The sequence below is a fragment of the Lampetra planeri genome, chromosome 82, assembly GCF_965212315.1.
Source record: "Lampetra planeri chromosome 82, kcLamPlan1.2.h2, whole genome shotgun sequence".
Taxonomy (NCBI): Eukaryota; Metazoa; Chordata; class Hyperoartia; order Petromyzontiformes; family Petromyzontidae; genus Lampetra; species Lampetra planeri.
The window spans coordinates 997245-1022678 of record NC_136186.1 but is presented as its reverse complement, the minus strand read 5'-3'; the positions used below and the strand labels follow the sequence as shown (position 1 = coordinate 1022678).

The window sequence follows — 25434 nt, the reverse complement described above, 5'->3', positions numbered from 1 at the left end:
GAAAATACTGTTATTAATTATGTCGTGGTGTTTTGTGATTTCCGTGTCTTGAGTGTTGAGGTTTATTCTAGACTTCGTCACGTTAAGGTGGTGCTTTGTAGTCCTATCGGATTACTTGTTGATGTGGTGTGATGTGCAGTGGTTGTGAGGTGGTTCAATTCCTGATTTTACTCTAGTGGTTAAGTGGTCTTGTTGAGCTGAAGTTGGAGAAAGTCTGTGACCACAACTTTGTTCAATATTTATAAAATGTTCTTTAATTTTCATGATTGTGTAATAAATTAATTAACTTCAAATAATAAGTTTCAGAGTGTGTGTGGATTGCACGTTCGTTGTTCCTGTGTTTGATGGCTTGGACTTCTGGACGAATGGCTTCAGTGGAAAAGGACGTCAAAGGGGAAATCGACGTTTCCTTGTTTGATTTTAAGAATATCTTTTAACTGTTGAATTCCTATTGGGAAATAATTGGCCTAGTTCCTTTCCTGTTTGAGCATGCGTATTTATAAAGATTTCGATACGAGTGAAGTATTGGAAAATGACGGCAGGAAACTCCTTGACGGGAACACACTTCTTTTATTAAATCTTGACTTGTAACAATACAACGCGTGGCCTCTCTTCTTCACACTGCACTTCTCTTGACTCAGGATTCTGTGCTGCCGGCTCTCTGTGCCTCGTGTAGACTCCGCGCCTCGGCTACACTCCTCTCTCGCCTCGTGTAGACTCTGCGCCTCTGCTACACTCTCCACTCGCCTCGTGTAGACTTTGCACCGCTCTCGCTGGCTACACCGTATGCATACTCGGCTCGTGCAGACCTTCCTCTCTCGCTGGCTACACCGTATGCATACTCGGCTCGTGCAGACCGTTCTCTCTCGCTGGCTACACACTACACATTACTCAGCTCGTGTAGACCGTTCTATCTCGCTGGCTACACACTACACATTACTCAGCTCGTGTAGACCGTTCTATCTCGCTGGCTACACACTATACATTACTCAGCTCGTGTAGACCGTTCTATCTCGCTGGCTACACACTATACATTACTCAGCTCGTGTAGACCGTTCTATCTCGCTGGCTACACACTATACATCACTCAGCTTCTACTCTCCCTTACTCTCCTCTCCGGGCTCTATCTCTGCACCTTCCTCTTCATTCTTAGATGGTTCCACTTCTGCCCCCTGCTCCTCTGTGCATCACCTTATATACCCCTTCTTCCCGGGAGACGGAGCGGATGCGGACCTCAACGTCGGCACCGCTCCTCAGTTACCCAATCCCCACGCTCTAACCCCACGATCCGGTTCCGCTCAGCGCGTGTTTCCACTCCCCAACCAATCACACCGCGCTGCTACCCGATCACTCCCTCTGGGCGCGTCACCGGCACACAGCCAATCAGCAGCACTACCCCCACCCGCGCACTGACGCCTGCTCCTCCCCGTCAGCGCGCGTCACCGCACACACACCCGTACATACGCGCTGGCACACGACATATACACCCAGCGCGTATCACCACTACATCACCCCCTCCCACATAGCTCGCAGCCGGCCCGGCTGCTAACAACAACCAACCGCGACGATAAAACGACAATCAACAAAAAAAAACCCCGTAACCCCCCGAGTGTGCCCCGTAACACAACACAACAACAACAACAACAAGAATAACTATGTACAGATTGACAATGAACCCGAAAAGTCAACAATAACACGATACGAGCAAATTCGAAACGAACGCGCCCCACGTCCCTGCGACTACACGCAGTGACGAGGCGCTCCAACTGCCCCGACTCCTCACGAGGCAGGTCATGCAAAGTAGCACGACCTGGCGCGAGTCCGTTTGGCTGGTCCATCGTATGGGGCGGGACACTGACGACCGTCCGGCGGTTCCGGCTGCTCCAGACGGCGCGGAACGGGCCTGAAAGGGCCGGCCCCGCCGCGGAGATCCGGCCGCCGGTGATCGGCAGCTGTCAGTTCCGAGACACCTGGGAGCAGATCAGGCGAAAATACGTGTGGATCAGGCAGAGACATTTCCCCCTCTGGGTCGCCGGTCACGTCACACGCCCGGCCATCACGACACAAGGGGAGGCCATATGGAGGCGAGAACGGTTTCAGTCGGGAGGGGTGAACGTACCACCGGCGCTTTCCCCACTTTATCTGAACGCACTGGGGCCGTGCAACGCGCACGACCTCCACGGGTCCCCTCCACGGTCTCAACAATTTAGGCGACGTAGCCAAGGGCGCCTGAGGGCAATGCAGCCAGGCCCTGTCACCTGGTTTCCATTCGTGCATGGACACCTTCCGTGCCCGCAACCGTTCATTAGCAATTTGGCGAGCCCGCGAATTAAGCCGCGCGGCCTCCCTCGCCTCTGTCAGCTTGTGAATATTAAACTTAATATGTTCTGCCAAATTAGAATTAGTTCGTGGAGCGGACAGGCCAAGTTGCGTTTCTATTGGCGGGTCAGCTTCCCGACCGTACATCAGATAGAATGGGGAAAACCCCGTAGCTGCATGGGGGGCCATTCTATGCGCAGCAAGGACTCCCGGGACCTGCAGGTCCCAATCTACATGTGCCTCGCACACCTGCTGGCACAGCATGGAAGTCAAGGTTTTGTGGAGTCTCTCCACCATCCCGTCAGTCTGCGGGTGGTACGGGGAGGTACGCACCTTCTTGGTACCCAACAGATCGCACACCTCTTGCAACAATTTACTCGAAAAATTTTTACCTTGGTCGGTCAGCAGGCGTTCGGGAGCCCCTTTGTCCAGGACATAGCCCTGGACGAAGGCATCCGTCACAGCCGCTGCCGACTGGTTAGCGAGAGGCCACGCCATAGGCCATCGGGTAAAGTATTCGACCCCCACTAACAAATATTTATTCCCTCTCGGCGTGACTGGGAAGGGCCCCAAAATATCGAGTGCAACGAGCTCGTTGGTACGCGAGACCTGAATAGATTGCAGCGGTGGATTAGCTGCCACGGCCGGTGGTTTACGCCTGGCGCACTCAACGCACCCCTTCAGAATATGCACCACATCACTTCCCATTCCCGGCCAGTAATAGTCACGCTGAAGCAGGGCAAGCGTCTTGTTAACTCCCAAGTGCAAGAGGCGTTCGTGTGCCGCCAAGACAACCCTCCCCCTCACAGCGGAAGGCACCACGAGTGCGTTCCGCCGGGACAAACTGTCCCATTTCAATAACACGCCCCGCTCAAGTACATAGGAGCCGGTACGCTCCTGGTCCCCCTCGGGACCCCCAACCTTGCGGCGCAATGCTAGCAGCGAGCTGTCCGCCATCTGGAGGCGGCCCCATTCGCTGAGCGACAGCGAGAGCAGCGAGTCCCGACCCTGAGAGGCAGTGGAATCATCCCCGATCGGTGCGCCCGCTGTCGCAGCCAGTGCCCCCATCTCCCCCGCAAGCGTCGGTTTACAGCGCGCCGATCCCGACAAACACGCGCATTCATCACAAGGCAACAACCGCGACAAGCAATCGGCATTCGTGTGTCGCAACCCCTTACGGTACGTAGTCGTAAACTGATAGTCCTGGAGGACTTCCAACCAACGCGACAACTGGCCCGAGGGCTGGGCGACCCTCAATGAATACTGTAGCGCCGCGTGGTCCGTTCGGACTGTAAAGTGACGACCATAAAGATATGGCCTAAACTGTTGCACAAAAAAAACAATGGCAAGCAGCTCGCGACGGGTGACACAGTAGCGCTGCTCCGCCGGAGACAACACCCTACTACCGTAGGCGACAACTCTTTCGACACCCCCAACGACTTGGGATAGCACCCCCCCAATGCCCGTGTTGCTAGCATCCGTGTCCAGCAAAAAGGGACTGGCAAAATCGGGATAACACAAGGGTGGGGCACCCACCAAGGCGTCCCGGAGGGAGCGAAACGCGGCCTCCTCCTCTGGTCCCCATTTGAACTTCACTCCCTTCGCCGTTAGAGCGTGCAAGGGTTTTGCAATAGTGGCGAAGTGCTCAACGAACCGCCGATAATAAGAAGCAAACCCGATGAAACTACGCACGTCGGAAACGGACGTAGGTGTCGGCCACGAACCGACACAATCCGTCTTCGCGGGATCGGTGGAGATCCCCGAAGAATCGACAATGTGACCCAAGTATCTAACGGACCTACGAAGGAGGTGACATTTGGCCGGTTTAAATTTCAACTTAGCCGATCGCATTCGCAAGAACACCCCTCTCAATCGCCGGAGGTGTTCCTCAAACGTTTTACTGAAAACAATGACATCGTCCATATAAATCAAGCATGTATCCCACTGCAAGCCCGACAAAACCAGCTCCATAAGTCGCTGAAACGTCGCTGGAGAGGAGTGAAGTCCCATGGGTAACCGGTTAAACTGGAACAGCCCCCCTGGAGTCCGAAATGCTGTCTTAGGTTTCGACTCTTCGTCGAGCGGCAACTGCCAAAACCCCGATAACAAATCAAGAGTCGAAAAATAACGCGCACCAGACAATGCATCGAGGGACTCATCCATCCTGGGGAGCGGATACGCGTCAGCCACAGAGATCTTATTCAGGCGACGGAAATCAACGCAGAATCGCAGGGACCCGTCCTGCTTCTTAACCAGCACAATAGGCGCTCCCCACGGGCTAGAGGAGGGCGAAATAATATCGGCTTCTAGCATATCGTTAACAGCCGACTGAACATGTTCCTTCTCCACGGGACTCAGTCGGAAGGGATTTAGCCTGACCGGCGCCGCATCGCCCGTTTCAATGTGATGGTGCAACAAATCCGTGCACCCAATGTCATACTTATGTTTACTGAATACATCAGAGAATTCAATGAGCAACTCGCGCAGCGCACCCAACTGCGCCGCCGACAAATCGTCCGAGGCGGCACATAACGAATGGACCCACTCAAGGTCTTCCCTTGGCTCAACGTTCCGCGCGGGGCTCGAGCCCACCTGCGCAACCAACCCATCATCCCCAGGAACCTGCGCCGCGTGAGCCAGCACGGTGCCCTGCGGGATGACAGCTGGTCGCGACCCCGCGTTCAAAACCATCACAAACGGATCCCTGTCAGCCCGCACCAAAGTGTGAGCCACCGATAAATCAAGACCCCCGACAGCCTTGTTAGAAGGACCCAAAAGCATACTCTGTCCCGAAGCCTCCCTCACCCATGGTTTTCGCAACCGGAGGGGAATCAACATCTGTGAACCCGGGGGCACTTGCACTGTCTGCGTCGCCACCGCTTGTATCGTAGCGCACGCCGTCCGAATGTCAGTAGGGCCCGTCAAAAATGAAATCCGGCGACCCGATGGCAGTTCAATGCATCGTTGATCGATAAGAATTTTAATGGGCATTTTAGCCAAAAAGTCAGTGCCCAAAAGACACGGAACTGCCAAAGAAGACGAAACGAAAACGGGTCCCAATAATTTGATATCTCCAATGCAAATGGACGCCCTAACCCGACCGATAATGCCCAACGATCCCCCATTAGCGGCGTAAAATGGCACATCAACTGGAAGCAGCGGACGACATTGGACTGGAAGAATATTATAAATGAGGTCCGATATAATAGTTGCCGATGCCCCCGTGTCCACTAACACCCTAATCTCAACCCCATCAATAGATCCCGTAACAACGGACGAACCCGCCGAAGCAGCCACAATTCTATGCCCCAATTCCGCCCATTCAATGTCTCCCTGGTCCCGGCCGAACCCCCCTCGCCGAACCGAATCCCCGAACCTTAACCGGCCCTCCTCCACCGCAACGCGGCGTCCCATGTGTGCCGAATAAACAGGCCGAGCGTGTGAGGTGCCGCGACTTGCCGGGGATTGTAGAGATGACTTGGGCTCTCGGTCGTCGTCCAGCCGAGCTCCCATGGCGCGCTGCCGCGGAGCGCGGCACCCGGACGCCACGTGGCCCCGGAGGCCGCAGTTATAGCACGTGACGAGGGTCGGAGTAGATCTTGGTTGCTCCGACTTTCGGCCCGATCGCAGAGGCGACCGGGCCCCCGGCCTCCAGTCCCCTGGTCGTCCCGTGGCGAACGCCTCCTCTCGTGGGCTGACGACTTGGGGTTCGGCGACCACCAACCCCGGGGCTGCGACGACAGCAGCGTTGCAACCAACGCCTTGCTTCCGTTGTAGGGCCTCGTGCGCTTGAATACTCGTGGCGACTCTCAAAGAAGAAATATCAATGTCGTCAGCTGTGTTGATAGGGACCCCCAGGTCCTGCGCCAACTTGAGCAGCTGCTCCAAAACCATCGCGTCTTGGCCCTCCTCGTCCATCCGAGGGAACGCAGCATCAGCAAGAGCCAGCAACGCCGTGCGATAGGCCAGCGCGGTCTCCGTGGCCGCTTTCCGTCTTGCGTAGAACTGATGGCGGCATGTAGAGGGAGGCCCGTAGACCCTGGCCAACAAACCCAGCGCATCCTTCAGCGTGGAGCGGTCCGACTTCCGTGCAGCCCTGAAGGCCGCGAGCGCATCGTCGTCCAGCATGGCGGGCAATGCCCGCAGCGCTGTAGCATCGGACCACGCTGACATCTCTTGATGCGCCAAAAACCTTCGCTGAAATTGGCCCCAGTCTCCGCCTTCCGCCTTGAAGGCTGACAATGTGGGCAGGCGCTGCTGAAAAATGAAGTCATCCGCCTCGTGGTTCCTCTCCGCCTGTCCGTCGGTGTCTAAGATGGCGGCTCCAGCAGCAGACGTAAGATGGCGGACCCCCTCGTGCGCTGATGACGTCGATGCGCGCGCTTGGGAACCCACCACCACGTGGCGCTCGCCGTTCCCGCCAAAAGTAGGCCCAGGCGCAATGGCGGGAATCCCCCATTCGTTTTGGCGGGAATCTGCGGGGCGACCTTGTAAAATGTCCCCCACCGTCCCCGCTCCTCCCGACGAGCTGATCTCCGCCAAGATGGACGCGGCGGCGAGCAGCAGCTCCGCCAGTCGGGAGTGCGCCTCACGAAGCCCGGCGTCTGTCCCCGGTCGCTCGGCCGGCGCCGTCGACGGACCCTGCAGCGTGGGCAAGTCCTCTTCCTCACCCCCCGCCACCAGCGGCTCCGAGTCGTCCAGGTCTTCCTCGCGGTCAATCCCGTGGGTCCTACGGGTCTTCCTCGTCTCCATACTTGGAAGCCCGTTTCACTTCTGACGCCAGATGAAGTATTGGAAAATGACGGCAGGAAACTCCTTGACGGGAACACACTTCTTTTATTAAATCTTGACTTGTAACAATACAACGCGTGGCCTCTCTTCTTCACACTGCACTTCTCTTGACTCAGGATTTTGTGCTGCCGGCTCTCTGTGCCTCGTGTAGACTCCGCGCCTCGGCTACACTCCTCTCTCGCCTCGTGTAGACTCTGCGCCTCTGCTACACTCTCCACTCGCCTCGTGTAGACTTTGCACCGCTCTCGCTGGCTACACCGTATGCATACTCGGCTCGTGCAGACCTTCCTCTCTCGCTGGCTACACCGTATGCATACTCGGCTCGTGCAGACCGTTCTCTCTCGCTGGCTACACACTACACATTACTCAGCTCGTGTAGACCGTTCTATCTCGCTGGCTACACACTACACATTACTCAGCTCGTGTAGACCGTTCTATCTCGCTGGCTACACACTATACATTACTCAGCTCGTGTAGACCGTTCTATCTCGCTGGCTACACACTATACATTACTCAGCTCGTGTAGACCGTTCTATCTCGCTGGCTACACACTATACATCACTCAGCTTCTACTCTCCCTTACTCTCCTCTCCGGGCTCTATCTCTGCACCTTCCTCTTCATTCTTAGATGGTTCCACTTCTGCCCCCTGCTCCTCTGTGCATCACCTTATATACCCCTTCTTCCCGGGAGACGGAGCGGATGCGGACCTCAACGTCGGCACCGCTCCTCAGTTACCCAATCCCCACGCTCTATCCCCACGATCCGGTTCCGCTCAGCGCGTGTTTCCACTCCCCAACCAATCACACCGCGCTGCTACCCGATCACTCCCTCTGGGCGCGTCACCGGCACACAGCCAATCAGCAGCACTACCCCCACCCGCGCACTGACGCCTGCTCCTCCCCGTCAGCGCGCGTCACCGCACACACACCCGTACATACGCGCTGGCACACGACATATACACCCAGCGCGTATCACCACTACACGAGTATTAACGTGAGTTTTTTTCCAGATTAATAAAGACCTGTTTTTAAAGATGACTGATCGTACGTTATATCTACCATAGTTTTCCTTTTAAAAAACACGGACGAGTAGACATACACACACGAGTGTGCATCCAAACACGACTGTATATACAGCGGTGTACATTCAAACACGAGTGTGCATGTGTTTGTACGAGTTTTAACGTCAATATACTTGCAGAACAATAAAGACCTGCTATGTTAAAGATGACTGATCGTCCCTTATTGCTACAATGTTCATAGCGAACACGTGTGGAGGCGAGTTTCAGGTGAAGCATCTCCATCACACAAGTTTACCCTTACCTGGCAGCATCGTGGCAGTCCGCTGGTCACACTCACTACGTCACACTCACGAGCTGTAGGGGCGGGGCTCTGTCTGCTCAGTGGCGCTGTTTTCATTCATTTAGCACCACGAGTGGGGAGTCTCATCCCTGTAGTTCCCTGTTGTGTTGGCGCATTCCTACCACATTGTCCCTAAATTCTTTGTACGACAAAATATAAAAATAATTTGTTTGTTCCAATACATAATCACACACGAGTACACATATACACCCCATGTCCACACACCCACACACGAGTGGACATACACAGCGCTGTAGAAACATACACGAATGTGCATACACACTGCTTCATACATACACACACGGGTGCACATGCATACAAGTGCGCATACACACACGAGTGTACATACACAGCAGTGTACATACACAGGGATTGCGTTCTACTACACAAACAAATGTGCGAACAAATGATTATACATACCTATACACACACATTTACGCATGTACATATCCACATCAACGAGTGTAAATAAACACACGAGTGGACATACACAGAAGTACAGATCCATGTACATACAAACAGTAGTATACTTGGATAGCTGGGTTTTGTGATTATTTTCACAGGTTAAGCTGACGATTTGAATCTTAGATGCCCCACAACATTGAAGTACATTACGCTAAACAACGACAGTAACAGCAACATTTCAGGGAATGCCAAGTATCCTATCTAACAGTTCTGTTTTTGAATTTTTATTTAAAGCATTCGTGACTGCAGGGATTCATATTCTTGGTTCTTTCGGTGAAGTCACATAGAAGGGAAACAATAAAATAATAAAAATATAAAACAATAAAATTATCACGACGTTTCGACTGCAACACACGCAATCATCATCAGGTGTGAAATCCACAGCAAGAAAATTTGAAAAAAGAGGCGTTTTTTTCTAATTTGATTGCTAAAAATTGAATTATGAACATATAAAAATGATGAAGCTTTAGTTTGTGGTCGAAATGTAAAATAAAAATAAACCACATTCATCGTCAACAGGGTCGCTCACCTCGTTGAGGATTCGCTCTCAAAAGGCTTCTTCTGCTGCTCCCTCGTGTGCATTCCTCTCGACTGTGGGTGGAGGCGTGGCTGTGACGTAACAGAGGGGACGTCACTCGCGCGAGGCTCCGCCCCCCACGATCCCGGCTGGCGCATCACGTGGTGCAGTGCTGGTTGTGCGCGGGACCGGCAACAGCAGGTCCCTGGGTTCGACTTCAGACTCCGTGGTCTACACAGCGATGGTGAGTGGGTGGGTGAGTGGGTGAGAGATTGAGTGAGTGGGTGAGAGATTGAGTGAGTGGGTGGGTGAGTGGGTGAGAGATTGGGTGAGTGGGTGAGTGAGTGGGTGAGTGGGTGAGAGATTGAGTGAGTGGGTGGGTGAGTGGGTTAGAGATTGAGTGAGCGGGTGAGAGATTGAGTGAGTGAATGGGTGAGAGATTGAGTGAATGGGTGAGTGGGTGGGTGATTGGGTGAGAAATTGAGTGAGTGGGTGAGAGATTGAGTGAGTGGGTGAGAGATTGAGTGAGTGCGTGAGTGGGTGGGTGAGTGGGTGAGAGATTGAGTGAGTGAATGGGTGAGTGGGTGAGAGATTGAGTGAATGGGTGAGTGGGCGGGTGAGTGGGTGAGAGATTGAGTGAGTGGGTGAGAGATTGAGTGAGTGGGTGGGTGAGTGGGTGAGAGATTGAGTGGGTGGGTGAGTGGGTAAGAGATTGAGCGGGTGGGTGAGTGGGTAAGAGATTGAGTGAATGGGTGAGTGGGTGAGAGATTAGCGAGTGGGTGAGAGATTAAGTTAGTGGGTGAGAGATTGAGTGAGTGCGTGAGTGGGTGAGAGATTGAGTGAGTGGGTGGGTGAGTGGGTGAGAGATTGAGTGAATGGGTGAGAGATTGAGTGAGTCCGTGGGTGGGTGAGTGGGTGAGAGATTGAGTAGGTGAGAGATTGAGTGGGTGGGTGAGTGGGTGAGTGGGTAAGAGATTGAGTGAATGGGTGAGTGGGTGAGAGATTAGCGAGTGGGTGAGTGGGTAAGAGATTGAGTTAATGGGTGGGTGAGTGGGTGAGAGATTAGCGAGTGGGTGAGAGATTAGCGAGTGGGTGAGTGAGTGGATGAGAGATTGAGTGAGTGTGGCAGAGTGAGTCAGTGAGTGTGATAGAATGAGACAGTGAGTTAGTGATAGACAGTGCGTTACTGCGAGACAGTGAGTTAGTGAGAGACAGTGAGTTAGTGAGAGACAGTGAGTTAGTGAGAGACAGTGAGTTAGTGAGAGACAGTGAGTTAGTGAGAAAGAGAGAGTGTGGCAGAGTGAGTGTGTGGCAGAGTGAGTGAGAGTGTGCAGTTCGTGTTTTGTCGAGGAAGTGTGGCGAGTGTGTGTGTGTGCGTTGTGTAGCTGTGTGTACATCGTGTACGTAGTGTTTGTATTCTCTAATTAGTCAAAATTACGCTACAGAAATTAAACATTTGCCCCCTTGCTTTGTGCTGTCTTTGATGTTGCCATTCATGCGACGATGACAGAAGGGAGGCCTGGCCGTTAGGCCTGCCATACACCTCGGCCTCAGGCTTCACATTCATTATTTTTTTTTATTTTTGTATAATTTGAATTATGAACTTGTATTTCATTCATTGAATTAATTGCAAGCGTATAAACACCATCGTATTGGTTTATTCACTATTAAATTAATGGTTTTCTTAATCTATGTAGTTATGTTTAAGTGAGTGAGGTGGTAGTGCTAAGTCTGAATTTGAGTTACATGTAAATTATTGTGCAATGGATTTGTCTGTGTGCACCTATCCTGGCACGGGTAATATGGACTTTGTTATTATTAAGTCGTTAAAGAGATTGTTTATTTGTGTGTCTGTTATGTTTGTGTCCGTTTACATATCTATGTTTGTAGCTGTCTGTGTTAATTCATGATGGGTGGTGATGATGATGGATGGTGATAATGATGGGTAGGTGGTGGTGGTTGATGACGGGTGACGATGGTTCATGATGGTGATGAATGTGATGGATGGTGATAATAATGGTTGGTGCTGATGATGATGGGTGGTGCTGATGATGGGTAAAGATGACGATCGGTGCTGATGATGATGGGTTATGATGATAATCTGTGGTGATGAGGGGTGCTGATGGTGATGGGTGCTGATGGTGATGGGTGTTGGTGATGATGGGTCATGGTGTTGATAGGTGGTTGATGATAATGGATGGGTGTTTATAATGGTGATGGTTAGTGATTTAGATGGTTGGTGATGATGATGATGGCTGGAGAGTCAAAGTATTGAGTACTTCTGTTAACTCTTGAAGTCCTGGAATGTGCATGTTTGTGTCTCTGTTAGATCAATCAATGAGGTACAAGTTATTATTTGCGTGATTTCCAGTGCTCCAAGCTCGAGTGATGTTGTGAATGCTCTATGTGTTCGGAAAAAAACGTCTTCCTTTAAAGTTCTAGAAGTGTTCAGTCATTTCAGGATGACAACAATTTTATATTTCGATAGATGCGATGCTTCGTCTGGTGGTTGTATCATCGGTACTGTTAAATGTGTGGTGTTTATGGTAGAAGGCGCCATGTGTTGTGATCTTCTCACAGCTACTTGCGTGTTGAAGTTCATTCTAGACTTCGTCACGTTAAAGTGGTGCCTTGTAGTCATATCGGATTACTTGTTGATGTGGTGTGATGCGCAGTGGTTGTGAGGTGGTCCAATTCCTGATTTTACTCTATTTGTTAAGTGGTCTTGCTGAGCTAAAGTTGGAGAATGACTGTGATCATAACTTTGCTCAATATAAAAAAAATAATTTTCCTCATTGTATAATAAAAAATTACTGCAGATTATAGGTTTCAGGATGTACGTGGATTTCAGGTTCGTTGTTCCTGTGTTTGATGCCTTTGACTTCAATCGATAAGGATGTCAATGGGGAATGATAAATCCACGTTTGCGTGTTTGATTTTGAGAAGTTTTTAAACTATTACATTCATGAAAATAAAATAATTTGTCTCGTTCCTTAAGTGTTTGACCAAACGAATATTAATAAAGATTTCGATACGAGTTTTTACGTAAATATCTTTGCAGATTAATAAAAACCTGATTTGTTTTTAAAGATGACTGATCGTACGTTATTGCTACCATATCCATCCTGAAAAAAACACGGACGAGTAGACATGCACACACGAGTGTGCATCCAAGCACCACTATATATACAGCGGTGTGCATACACACATGAGTGTGCATATACAGGCGTGTACATACACACGCGAGTGTGCATGCACAGCAATATTAACGTTAATAATTGTTTTGCAGATGAAGAAAAATCGGATTTTTTAAGTTATCTGAGCGTTCCTTAACTGTACAATGCTTACAACAAACACCTGTACACACACACGAGTCAAAGACAAGTGTACATACACAGCAGTGTAAATACACACACGCTTACAAGCGATACCATTTCGATTTTCATTAAAAGTGTATGACAGCAATCGTAATAATTTTCGTGGATTAAATTAAACAAATAACCTTGATTGTTCTGACGCGCTCATCAACACAAGTACTTCAATATTTTTTTTTATAAAACAAAGTCAGTATAGTATACATTTGCACCTTAGTCCAAATCCAACTGGACATCACCATTTTGATACTTCAGACTGTATGTCGATGTTAAATCCTCTAAACTTGCATCATTTTAGAGGACATTGTCGGATGAATATTAGCAAATTAACACGAAGCACGGAATTATGCATGGAGATGAAAATCTTTATTTAAACGAAGCATACAATTATGCAGTGAGATATGCATATGTATTAAGGTTAAATTATAATGGAAAGATTAGCTAAGCTATGTTGCTATATATGCGGATTGTTAATGTAAAAAAATTAACAATTGAATGCAAAGTCCATGATAGGCCAAGACGAGAACAAAGGATTTGGATGCTAGAGGGGAGTTATAAGGGGCTTAAAATCAGACCTCAAGACCATTCCGAGAGGGATTTCACTGAGGATAGACGTTCGACTCCTCGCTCTGCAGATTACCCTGTGATCATAACTTTGCTCAAAAACAAAATCATTTCCCTCATTGTTTAATAAAAAACTACTGCAGATGATCGGTTTCAGGATGTACATGGATTTCACGTTCGTTGTTCCTGTGTTTGATGGCTTTCACTTCAGGATGAATAACTTCAATCGATAAGGACGTCAATGGGGAATGATAAATCGACCTTTACTTGTTGATTTTGAGAATACTTTTTAACTATTAAATTCCTGAAAGTAAAATAATTTGTCTCGTTCCAGATCTGAGTTTCAGCCATATTTGTTTAAATGGGGGTCTCAATTCTAGATTTGAAGCTTTCGTGACTGCAAGGATTCATACTCTTAGGTTTTTTCGGGAAAGTCACGTAGGTAAAAAAAAATTTAATTAATAAAAGTAAAATAAAAAATCACGACGTTTCGGAGGCAACACAAGCTTCCGTCTTCAGGTGGAACCGTCACAGCACGCTCGCTGTATCAAGTAAAGGTAATTTACTTAATACAGCAAGCGTGACTTTACCGAAAAAAACCTAAGAGTATGGGGGGTCTCAAGTTTATGGAGTTGCTGATCTCAACATGTTTACAAAAATATGACGCGTAAAGTTTTACTGCCATGTGATGAATATTTCTCAATCGCAGGTCCTGTTGTGTGGTAAGAGGTAATTACAGGGACCTCCGAATTAATTCTGTGAATCTTCATGTGCTTCGTTCTCTAATTCATTACTCGTCCTTTGAATGCATTTTCTGTTCTCCATAGACCGGGAATCGTGGCGCCAGTCGACCACGTGGGGGGACATTATGGATGAAGTGGACCCTTTCCCAGGCCAAAGCTACGAGCATCGCTTCCCAAAGGTGGGTACGGGATATATGGGGGTCAAACACACCATATTCACTCCACACTAGCACACCATTTCACCACGCCATTGCACCAAAACATCACACCATCTCTCCACGTCACCTTTCTCATCACACCACCAACTCAATAGACCATCATAGAGCCTCATAATGCGTCTATACCATCACAAGACACTATCTCTCCAGAACATTCCACAATTTCACCTCCATATCACAACACCATCTCCCGACACGATCACTCCATCTCTCCACCATCACGTCCTGCCATATCCCACTCGTGCAAGCACTTCAAGTTGCCATTTATTTTGCCAATGAAGACAGAATGATATTATGCAATCTCATGAATTCCGTCTGTGAGCTGATTGGAAGTTGCCATTCCAGTTGCCTACTTTGGATGCTGCAGTAAAATTTGTCCAGATTATGGGCTTCCAGATCTTTACAATCGAACGTTGTGGACATTTTTTTTCCCGTAATGATTGTTGCCAACAATGGCCATGAACTCGTCGCAGACTATCACAGCCTTGAGTACGTTTATGGAACTTGTGAGAATATATGATGTATCATGTATTTTGTATAACATTAGGTGGTGTATATTCATGTGTTCTAGCATGTTTGCATGAGTAAATGTTCATGTTTGCATTCGTACATAGATGTGCGAGTATGCATTTTTGTTCGTGTACCTGCCCGTCCATGTTTGCGTGCCTGGGAGTATGACTTTTGTCCTGCGTGTGCATGTCTGAATGGTCCTGTGATTTTTTTCGCGTGAACAGAGGAGCATTGGGGAGGTGAAGAACTTCAGCGGGGTGAAGCGTCTCCAGGAGAACAAGCATCTTGCGAAGGAGAAACGCACCATGGAAGAGGACCGCCTCATTGAGATGAAGCGCCTTGCCAGGGTGACGCGCATCCCAGAAGAGAAATGCCTTCGGGACAATCTCCTCAAGAACCGCCTCATGGAGAAGCGCGTCATTGAGGAGAAGCGCTCCATGGAGGAGAAGCGCTCCATGGAGAAGCGCTTCATGGAGGAGAAGCGGCTCCGTGAGGTGAAGTGTCTCGAGGAGAAGCATATGGAGAAGCGTCTCTCCAGAGTGAAGTACCTCGCAGAAGTGAAGCGTCTCCAGGAGGAGAAGCACCTCAAGGAGAAGCGCTTTGCGGAGGAGCGCATCATGGAAGAGAAGCGCCCCATTGAAGTGAAGCGCCTCGCCAAGCTGAAGCACCTCGCGGAGCAGAAGTGCCTTAGAAACAAGATCCTCAATGACGTGAAACGCGTCATGGAAAAGCGCCTCCTTGAGGAAACGCGCTTCATGGAGGAAAAGCACCTTCGCGACGTGAAGCGTCTCGAGGAGAAGCATCTGGAGGTGGAGAAGCGTCTCGCCATTGTGAAGTGTGTCGATGAGGAGAAGCGCCTCATAGAAGCTAAGCGGGTCAAGGAAGACAAGCGCCTCATGGAGGAGAAACACCTCATAGAGGAGAAGCGGGTGGAGGAAGAGAAGTACCTCAGAGGAGAAGTGTCTCAGAGGAGAGGCGGGTGGAGGAACACAATCGCCTCTTTGAGGTGAAGCGTCTCGTAGAGCTGAAGCATCTCGAGAAGAAGAAGCATCTTGAGAGTCGCCTTTGCAAGGTGAAGCTTGTCGAGGAGAAACGTCTCATGCAGGAGAAGCGCCTCATTGAGGTGAAACTTCAGGAGAAGCACTTGATGGAGGAGAAGCGTCTAGTGGAGCAAAAGTGCCTCATGGAGGAAAAGCGCCTCGCCAAGATCGAGCAACACTGGCTCCAGACCGCTACCACCAGCAGCACCAACACCACCTCCGCCAACACTGCCAGCGCCACCACTCCTGTGCAGGGCCCGATTGCTCCGAGCTTTGGAGAAGAGGGCTTCCAAGAAGAGAAAGTAAACTCTGGAGCCGCTGAGCAACGGTAAACCACTCTGCATGTGTTTATTTTCATTTATTTATTATCATGCTTGTTTACGCAGGATGAGCCTCACTAAGTCTCAATACTTTTTTTCAGGATGGTCCTGTCAAGTTTGCTCGCAGTTGGTCACAAAGTTGCTGCTGTTTGTGATCCAAATTGAGCGATTTGCATTGTGTGGGTTCAGTTACAGGGAGAAAGCTGCAGAATCCTCCCAGAACAGGGGGAAGCACATTCTACACAGATAACGTGGCCCAACGTGGAAATCAAACCCAGGTCCCTTCTGCTGCTGAGGCACAGGTGCTCCAGCCCTGCTGCACTCACAAAATATACAGACACTGCAAACCCCACGTGTAAATTCCGCTATACTGTGGACAGATTTACTTTCCATAATTGGTTTCTGAGTGAGACCAGATAACGATGCGGCCATGTTTCACCATTTAACCCTCCATCCACCGTGATAATTTCGCACTCTCATGCCTGTTTCCAGGCCAGCTGACAAGTTGCCTTGTAATGCACAGAGACAGCGACCACTGGGAGGGGTGTCCAATTTCAAATGCGTTGAGATGCGAGATGTGAGATGTGAGTGGCTCATCGCGCTCAATGCACTCTGAGATGCCTTCGACGTCAAGGGAGGCGGCTCTGTCGACCTCAAATCACTGTCGGATATTTGATAGAAATCGTGGATCGGTTGAAGCAGCCAAAGGGTCGCACACTCATCGCTCACCACTTACAGTTCAGATCTTGCTTCCTGCCCTGGTTATTACTGCCGCTGCATTGACCACAAAGATACACACCCATTCCATCACAGTGGACATTCATGATCTCCACCGATGTCATTTTTAATGTGTAGACCATTATGTCCAAGGGATCAATTAGAATACACATAAAAATGTCACTAAAAATGATTCGGCTAAATTGACACAGCAACGCCACCCACTACTGTGAAACCACAACAGTCTGTGTGAGACACAGCTGAACCTATCTCAAGGATAGCCTTGCCCCATGAGAATGACAGTGCCAATATGAAGCACACTCACTGGCCATGTCGTTATTGCTGTTCATATTAAGCTCGAATGAATCCGCCACACATTCCACCCCCGGACGTTGAGTAGATGGCGATGTCTGCCGTAGCAGGAAAGTGGAACGGTGTCGTGTTTGTCTCTTAACAGATCTGAGCTAAAGCAGCCCTCCTCCTCACTCCTCCAGGCCTTTGAAGTGAAGTCAGAGGTTGTGGAGAAGGAGACGAAGGAAGAGGTGAAGGAGATGATGGAGGATGAAGTAGAGACGGAGGAGGAGAAATCGGAGGAAGAGAAGGCAAAGGAGGACGAGATTGTGATGGTGACAATGGAGGAGAGCACGGAGGGAGAGGATAAAGACAATGCGGAGATGGAGGACAAGGAGACAACAAAAGATGAACAGATGGTCGTGGTGGAGGAGATGGAGACTACGGACAAAGCAGAAACAATGGTGGTGGAGGAGGAGGAAGAGAAGAGGGTGGAGGAGATGGTGGTGCAGGAGGGTGAGGAGGAGAAGATGAAGGAGGAAGAGATGGTGCTAGTGGAGAAGATGGAGAAGACAGAGATGGCACAGGAAGAAGAGGTAGAGGAGAAGATGGCGGTGGAGGATGAAGAAGAGGGGATGGAAGAGGATGAGACAGAGGAGAAGATGGAGGAGGTGCAGGTGGAGATGCACGAAAAGAAGAGGAAGCAAGGGGGCCTCGCTCGCATGGCGAGAGCGTTCACCTCACTCCTCCGCCACATGCTACTTTGTGGAGGCAGGTCCACCGCCCAGTAGGGGTGGTGGTCGTGGATCAGTGCCAACCGTGACTGCTATCACCACACGACCCAAGATGCCACTGGGACCACAGCTGGGGAATGAAACTGAGCAGCAGATGCCAGCACTGCAGCGGAGAATGACTGCTGCCAGGAGAACTCACATCACACACACATGGGGCTATTCCATTAGCATAGCCGGCCCCACACTGGGCCCCTTCCATGCTGGTTTTCATCCAGGCGGTCCTCATGCGATGACCTTGCAATGGTGTCCAGGACATGGAAGGGGCAGCTGCAGGGGTCTGGTGCAGACAATGAACAAAACCTGCACGTGCCAAGACTTAAGGTTAAGAATTAGGATCAATATTTTTGTTGCTGTTGTTACTATAAACTTTGTGAAATCAACCCATGAGGACACAACGTAACGTTGCATTGCTTGCGAGTGCTGCCTGGGTTGGTTAAATGTGCCTTGGCTCGTGTGTGCGGTGTCCCGGCTGTGTGTGGCGGGACAAGGATATAGATAGAGACGTTTTGGGAAATGGTTCTTCTTCAGAGCACATATTGAGGTGATTCGCCTTCTTCACGACAAATCCACCCATCATCTGCCCCACTGATCCACTGCTCCAATGCCCCACTGCTCCTTTGCTGCACTGCCTCATTGCTCCATTGCTCCTCTGCTCTATTGCCCCACGTCTCCACTGCGCTCTGCTTCACTGTCTTGCTCCACTGCCAATCTGCTCCACTGCCCCTCTGCTCCACCATCTGCCACAGCAGTTGAAACAAGTGTAAAAATGGGTGCGCCACAATCGAGCAGCAAGTTGCATTTGGTGGATTAAAGAGAAAGCAAATGCAGAACTGTGCCACTGCTCCACAATCCCAATTGCTTTGGAAAATATTCAAAGAATGCTGCTGCTGCTCACTAAACAGGTTGCTGCTTATGTCTTTAACGTGGGGGGTGTTTAGAGGTGGCCCATGGACCTTGCGGTCATAGCACTGAATTGGCACCATGGAGTACCTGGAATTGAATCCAGGCAGTCACCTGTGATCAAAGCAGATTCTCAAGTCTAGCGAGTCAATGGTCTCAGCCCGGTCATCATTCACTGCACAACATAAACCATCACATGGCTGCAATGTGGTTCTCCATGTACTTAGGATAAATTCCAGCTGTAAGAAGTAACAATATTGTTGTGACCAACGTTGCTCTTAAATAAAGAAGAGGGGGGAAAGTCCTGCCCTTTACAATGTGGACCAGACAGCACTTGAAGGGTACTCAGAAGTAGCTACGTGATATTAGTTTCAGTGTGCCATTCTCGAGCACAAGGCATGCATCATCATCACCCATCAACATTGCCAGCCATCTAACACACCCACCCACACACTCACCATGATACTCACACACCCACACACTCACCATGATACTCACACACACACTCACTCACCATGATACTCACACACCCACACACTCACCATGATACTCACACACCCACACACTCACCATGATACCCACACACCCCTACCATCCTACTCTCACACACGTCATGAAAGTCACACACGCACCATTACTCACACACAAGCCTACAAACTCACAACGACAACAGCCGTAATTCGCCACTACATGACGGTGATATCATCACAACAACCCAGGTGCCATGGGTTGACTGCTGTGCCAGGCTAGGTGCAGGAGGAGGTCACGGGACAGAGCCAGGTGTCATGGGTTGACTGCTGTGCCAGGCTAGGTGCAGGAGGAGGTCACGGGACAGAGCCAGGTGTCATGGGTTGACTGCTGTGCCAGGCTAGGTGCAGGAGGAGGTCATGGAACAGATACTGATGCTATGGCTTGACTGCTGTGCGACAATCCCACTTGGGCGACAGCCAAGGCCAAAGGTCGGAGTGCAGCCAGTAAACTCCTGAACCTGCCCCACCTAGAGAGAAGGGGACATGGAGACATGGGGAGAGAGAGAGGATGGAGACACGGGAGAGAGAGGAGGGAGACACGGGGAGAGAGAGGAGGGAGACACGGAGAGAGAGAGGAGGGAGACACGGGGAGAGAGAGGAGGGAGACACGGGGGGAGAGAGGAGGGAGACACGGGGAGAGAGAGGAGGGAGACACGGAGAGAGAGAGGAGGGAGACACGGAGAGAGAGAGGAGGGAGACACGGGGAGAGAGAGGAGGGAGACACGGGGAGAGAGAGGAGGGAGACACGGGGGGAGAGAGGAGGGAGACACGGGGGGAGAGAGGATGGAGACACGGAGAGAGAGAGGAGGGAGACACGGGGAGAGAGAGGAGGGAGACACGGAGAGAGAGAGGAGGGAGACACGGGGGGAGAGAGGAGGGAGACACGGGGAGAGAGAGGAGGGAGACACGGGGGGAGAGAGGAGGGAGACACGGGGGGAGAGAGGAGGGAGACACGGGGAGAGAGAGGAGGGAGACACGGAGAGAGAGAGGAGGGAGACACGGGGAGAGGAGGGAGGGAGACACGGGGAGAGAGAGGAGGGAGACACGGGGAGAGAGAGGAGGGAGACACGGGAGAGAGAGAGGAGGGAGACACGGGGAGAGAGAGGAGGGAGACACGGGGAGAGAGAGGAGGGAGACACGGGAGAGAGAGAGGAGGGAGACACGGGGAGAGGAGGGAGGGAGACACGGGGAGAGAGAGGAGGGAGACACACGGGGAGAGAGAGGAGGGAGACACGGGGAGAGGAGGGAGGGAGACACGGGGAGGGAGAGGAGGGAGACACGGGGAGAGAGAGGAGTGAGACACGGGGAGGGAGAGGAGGGAGACACGGGGAGAGAGAGGAGGGAGACACGGGGAAAGAGAGGAGGGAGACAAGGGGAGAGAGAGGAGTGAGACACGGGGAGAGAGACACGGGGAGAGAGAGGATGGAGACACGGGGAGAGAGAGGATGGAGACACGGGGAGAGAGGATGGAGACACGGGGAGAGAGGAGTGAGACACGGGAGAGAGAGGAGTGAGACACGGGAGAGAGAGGAGTGAGACACGGGAGAGAGAGGATTTTAGACACGGGGAGAGAGGATGGAGACACGGGGAGAGAGAGGATGGAGACACGGGGAGAGAGGATGGAGACACGGGGAGAGAGGAGTGAGACACGTGGAGAGAGAGGAGTGAGACACGGGAGAGAGAGGATGGAGACACGGGGAGAGAGGAGTGAGACACGGGAGAGAGAGGATGGAGACACGGGAGAGAGAGGAGGGAGACACGGGGAGAGAGAGGAGGGAGACACGGGGAGAGAGAGGGAGACAAGGGAGGCACCTGTGGGCCAGGTGCCTCCTTTGTCTCCACCCCCACCACCGCCACTGCTGATGTGTCCACACCGCGCTTGGTTCTCACCTTCTTCTGGCTGAGTCGACGTAGAGGAGGCCCAGCCAGCGAGCCGCCACGAGCCACCGACGGTGGCCGTGAGAGGGAATCCAAATCAGCCTCTCGCCACCCAATGCACAGCGCCGCCTCCACTTGCCCCGGCCTCAGCGGAAGTAGCAGCGGGGGCAGGCAAGGGGGGTGATGGGGTTGAAGGGGGACATGGGGGGTGGCGCAGGGGGAGTTATGGGGTTGAGAGGTTATTCATAATAAAGGTGTATTTGGGTTAGTCTCCAACACAGCGATGTGCTAAAGTAGAAACTAATTGGCACTTTTTGTTCACGTGACAAACTTTATTAATTGGCTGTGTCGGTGTGGTGACGGGTTTTAAGACACATTTATATTTACACGATCTTACCGCAAAAAAAACCTTTTTTATGGGATTGGAGAAAGTTAGGGGTTCAAAGGGTTAGGGGGTTGGATTTAGAGGCATAGGGGTTTAGTGGGTGAGGGGATTAGAGGGTGAGGGGTTTAGAGGGTGAGGGGTTTAAGGGTTAAGGGGATTAAAAGGTTAGGGTGTTAAGGGTGAAGGGGTTTAGAGGGTTGGGGGTATAGAGGCTTAGGTGTTTATAGGGTTAGGGTTTTAGGAATCTATGGGTCTGTGATTAACACTGAACCCTATGGGAGACCCAATGATTAACACTGAAACCTATGGGAGACCCAGTGATTAACACTGAACTCTATGGGAGACTCAGTGAGTAACACTAAACCCTATGGGAGTCCCAGTGATTAACATTAACCCTAAGGGAGCCCCAGTGATTAACACTCAACCCTATGGGTGCCCCAGTGATTACACCGAACCCTATGGGTGGCCCAGTGATTAACACTGAACCCGATGGGAGACCCAGTGATTAACAATGAACCCGATGGGAGCCCAAGTGAGGCACACTGAACCCTATGGGAGTCCCAATGATTAACACTGAACTCTAAAACCACCCACTCCCGAGTGTAAGTGGGTGAGTGAGTTTCTGATTGAGTGGCTGAGAAAGTGGGGGAGTAGGTGATTTATTCAATGAGTGGATGAGTGGGTGAATGAGTGGTGAGTGAGTAGCTGAGTGAGTTTCTGAGTGGGTTAGTGGGTGAGTGAGTGAGTGGAGGATGAGTGAGCGAGTGAGTCTGAGTGAATGGGTGAGTGATTGATAATGATTGACCGAGTTGCTCAATGAGTGAGTGACTGAAGTAATGATTGGGGAAACGAGTGAATTGGTGAGGGAGTGGGTGAGTAAATAAGAAAGTGAGCGAGAGAGTAGATGAGGGAGTTTTTGAGCGAGTGGGTCAGTGGTTGTAGGAGTTTCTAAGTGAGTGGATGAGTGATTTTCTGAGTGCATGAGTGAGTGAGTTAGTGAGTAAACGTGGCTGATTGAGTAAATGAGTAGATAGGTTAGTGAGTACGGATGAGTAAAGGAGTTTTTGAGTCGGTGGTTTGGTGGTTGACTGAGTTTCTGAATAGGTTAGTGGGTGAGTGAGCTTCTTTGTGCGTCTGTGAGTGAGTCTGGGAGCGATTGAGTCTGAGTGAGTCTGAGTGAGTCTGTGAGTGAATGGTTGAGTGAATGGGTGAGTGAATGGGTGAGTGAATGGGTGGGTGAGTCAGTGGGTGAATGCTTGGGTGAGTGAGTTTCTGAGTCAGTCTGTGAGTGAGTGGATGAGCGAGTGGGTGAGTGAATGGATGAGTGAGTGGATAAGCAAGTGAGCCCACGAGTGAGAAAGTTGTTGAATGAGTGGGTGAGCGAGTGGGTGAGTAAATGGGTGAGTGAGTGGAGGAGTGATATTCTGAGTTGGTGGTTGAGGGAGTGGGTTCTTAAGTGAGTGGAAAAGTGGGTGAGTGAGTGGGTGAGTGAGTGTGTGGGTGGGTGCGTGTTTTAGTATATGAGTGATTGATTGATTGTGTGGGTGAGTGAGTAGGTGAGTGAGTTTCTGAATGAGTGGCTAATAGACTGGGCGAGTAGGTGAGTGAGTGGGTGAGAGAGTCTCCAAGTGAGTGGGTGAGTGAGTGGGTTGTTGAATGAGTGAGTGGTTGAGTGAGTGGATGAGTGAATGGATGAAATTATTGAGTGGTGGGTGGATGAATGAGTTTCGGAGTGAGTGTATGAGTGAGCGACTGAGTCTGTGAGTGAGTTGGTCAGTGAGTGGCTGAGCGAGTGGATGAATAAGTATGTCAGCGAGTGGGTGCGGATAAGTGAGGTAGTTTTTAAGTAAGTGGGTCGGTAGTTGAGTGAGTTTATGAATAAGTTAGTGGGTGAGAGCTTCTAAGTGAGTCTGTGAGTGATTGAGTCTGTGAGCGAGTGAGTCTATGAGCGAGTCTATCAGAGAGGGAGTCTGTGAGCGAGTAAGTAAGTGGGTGAATCTGTGCGCGCATGGGTAAGTGGGCGAGTGAGTGTACGATTGAGTGGGTGAATTATTTTGTGAGTCAGTTTCTGAGCGTGTGAGTGGGTGAGTTTATGAGCGATTCTGTTAGTGGATGCACGAGTGGGTGAGCAAGTGGGTGGGTAAATGGGTGAGCGAGTTCTTGAGTGAGTTTCTGAGTGAGCGGCTGAGTGAGTAGGTGAGGGATTGGGTGAGCGAGTAAGCCTGTGAGTCGTTGAGTGGGTGGGTGCACGAGTGGATGAGTCTGTATGAGTCTATGGGTCTTTGTGTAAGTATATTGTCCGTGTTTCGACGGGTCTTTGTTTGAGTTAATTGGTTTCTGTGTGAGTCAATGGGTCTATGCGAGTCTATGGATCTATGTGCGAGTCTTTGGGTCTCTGTGTGGTGCACATAGCCTGGCATGTGAGTGGGGGGTACCGTACCCCTGTGCGTATGTGTGGCGGGGGCACTGTAACCCCGTGTGTATGTGGGTGGGGTACCGTAACCCTGTGCGAGGGGATCTTCCCCCCGGGGCAGAGGGAGGATCATGAAGGTGGACCTGGAAGCGCTCGGCTTGGGAGACAAACCATCCTCCTCCTGCTTCTTGTTGTTGTGCTGGGGGGGAGGGGTGTGGAGAGGAAGGAAGGGAGGAGGAAAAGAGGAAACTAAACTATTTCAATTTTTCCAGGTAATGCCCACCGAGCTACACGGCTCTTCTTCAGAATAGAAAATGCCACAAATGATAGGTCAACAAAGTGGCCTATCATCGCGTCGACATTGATAGAAACCAAACACTCTGAACGTGACCACGGGGAGAGAGGGAGACACGCAAACTCGAAATATATAGCAGGTGTGAGGGTAGGGATCAAACCCACGACCTCCTATATAACAGGCGAGGTAGTTACGGGAGAAAGGAGAGAGATAGAGAGGCAGGGAAGGTGAGGGAGGGAGAGTGGGGGGAGACAGGGAGAGGGAGGAAGAGTGGGCAAAGGGAGGGGGGGGGAAAATAAGTCAAGCTCACAGTATTGCTTGCACTCACCATGATACAATCACCATCAAACTCACACTGTCACATACCATCACTCACATACTCACCATGATACTCACACACCCACACACACACCCTCCCTCATAAACACACCCCTACCATCCAACTCACACAGACACGACATGATAGTCACACACTCAATCACCATTACTCACACACAAGCCCACAAACTCACAACGACAATGGCCGTCATTCGCCACTACGTGGCGGTAATGTCATCACAACAAACCAGGTGCCATGGGTTGACTGCTGTGCCATACTAGGTGCAGGAGGAGCTCATGGGACAGACCCAGGTGCCATGGGTTGACTGCTGTGCCAGACTAGGTGCAGGAGCAGTAGGACACGGGACAGACCCAGGTGCCATGGGTTTGCTGATGTGCCATGCTAGTTGCAGGATGAGGAGGTCATGGGACAGACCCAGGTGCCATGGGTTTACTGCTGTGCCAGGCTAGGTGCAGCAGGAGGTCACGGGATAGATGTAGGTGCCACAGGTTAACTGCTGTTCCAGGCTAGGTATAGGAGGAGGTCACGGGACAGATCCTGATACTATGGGTTGACTGCTGTTAGATAATCCCACTCGGGTGACAGCCAAGGTCAAAGGTCAGAGTGCAGCCAGTCAACTCCTGACCCCTGAACCTTCCAGAAAGAAGAGGGGGGATGGAGACACGGGG

At 50.8% G+C, this 25434-nt stretch overlaps 1 long non-coding RNA gene and 1 pseudogene across 1 annotated transcript; both read right to left on the bottom strand.

The window, feature by feature from the left end:
* Positions 1 to 25434, bottom strand: part of LOC144738377 (uncharacterized) — a 277849-nt pseudogene that overhangs the window by 9329 nt on the left and 243086 nt on the right.
* On the bottom strand, positions 17047 to 24326 carry LOC144738407 (uncharacterized). Its single transcript, XR_013589247.1, has 3 exons — positions 24216 to 24326; positions 21346 to 21478; positions 17047 to 19922 (listed from the first exon to the last, which is right to left on the bottom strand). It is a non-coding gene; the product is annotated as an uncharacterized LOC144738407 (long non-coding RNA).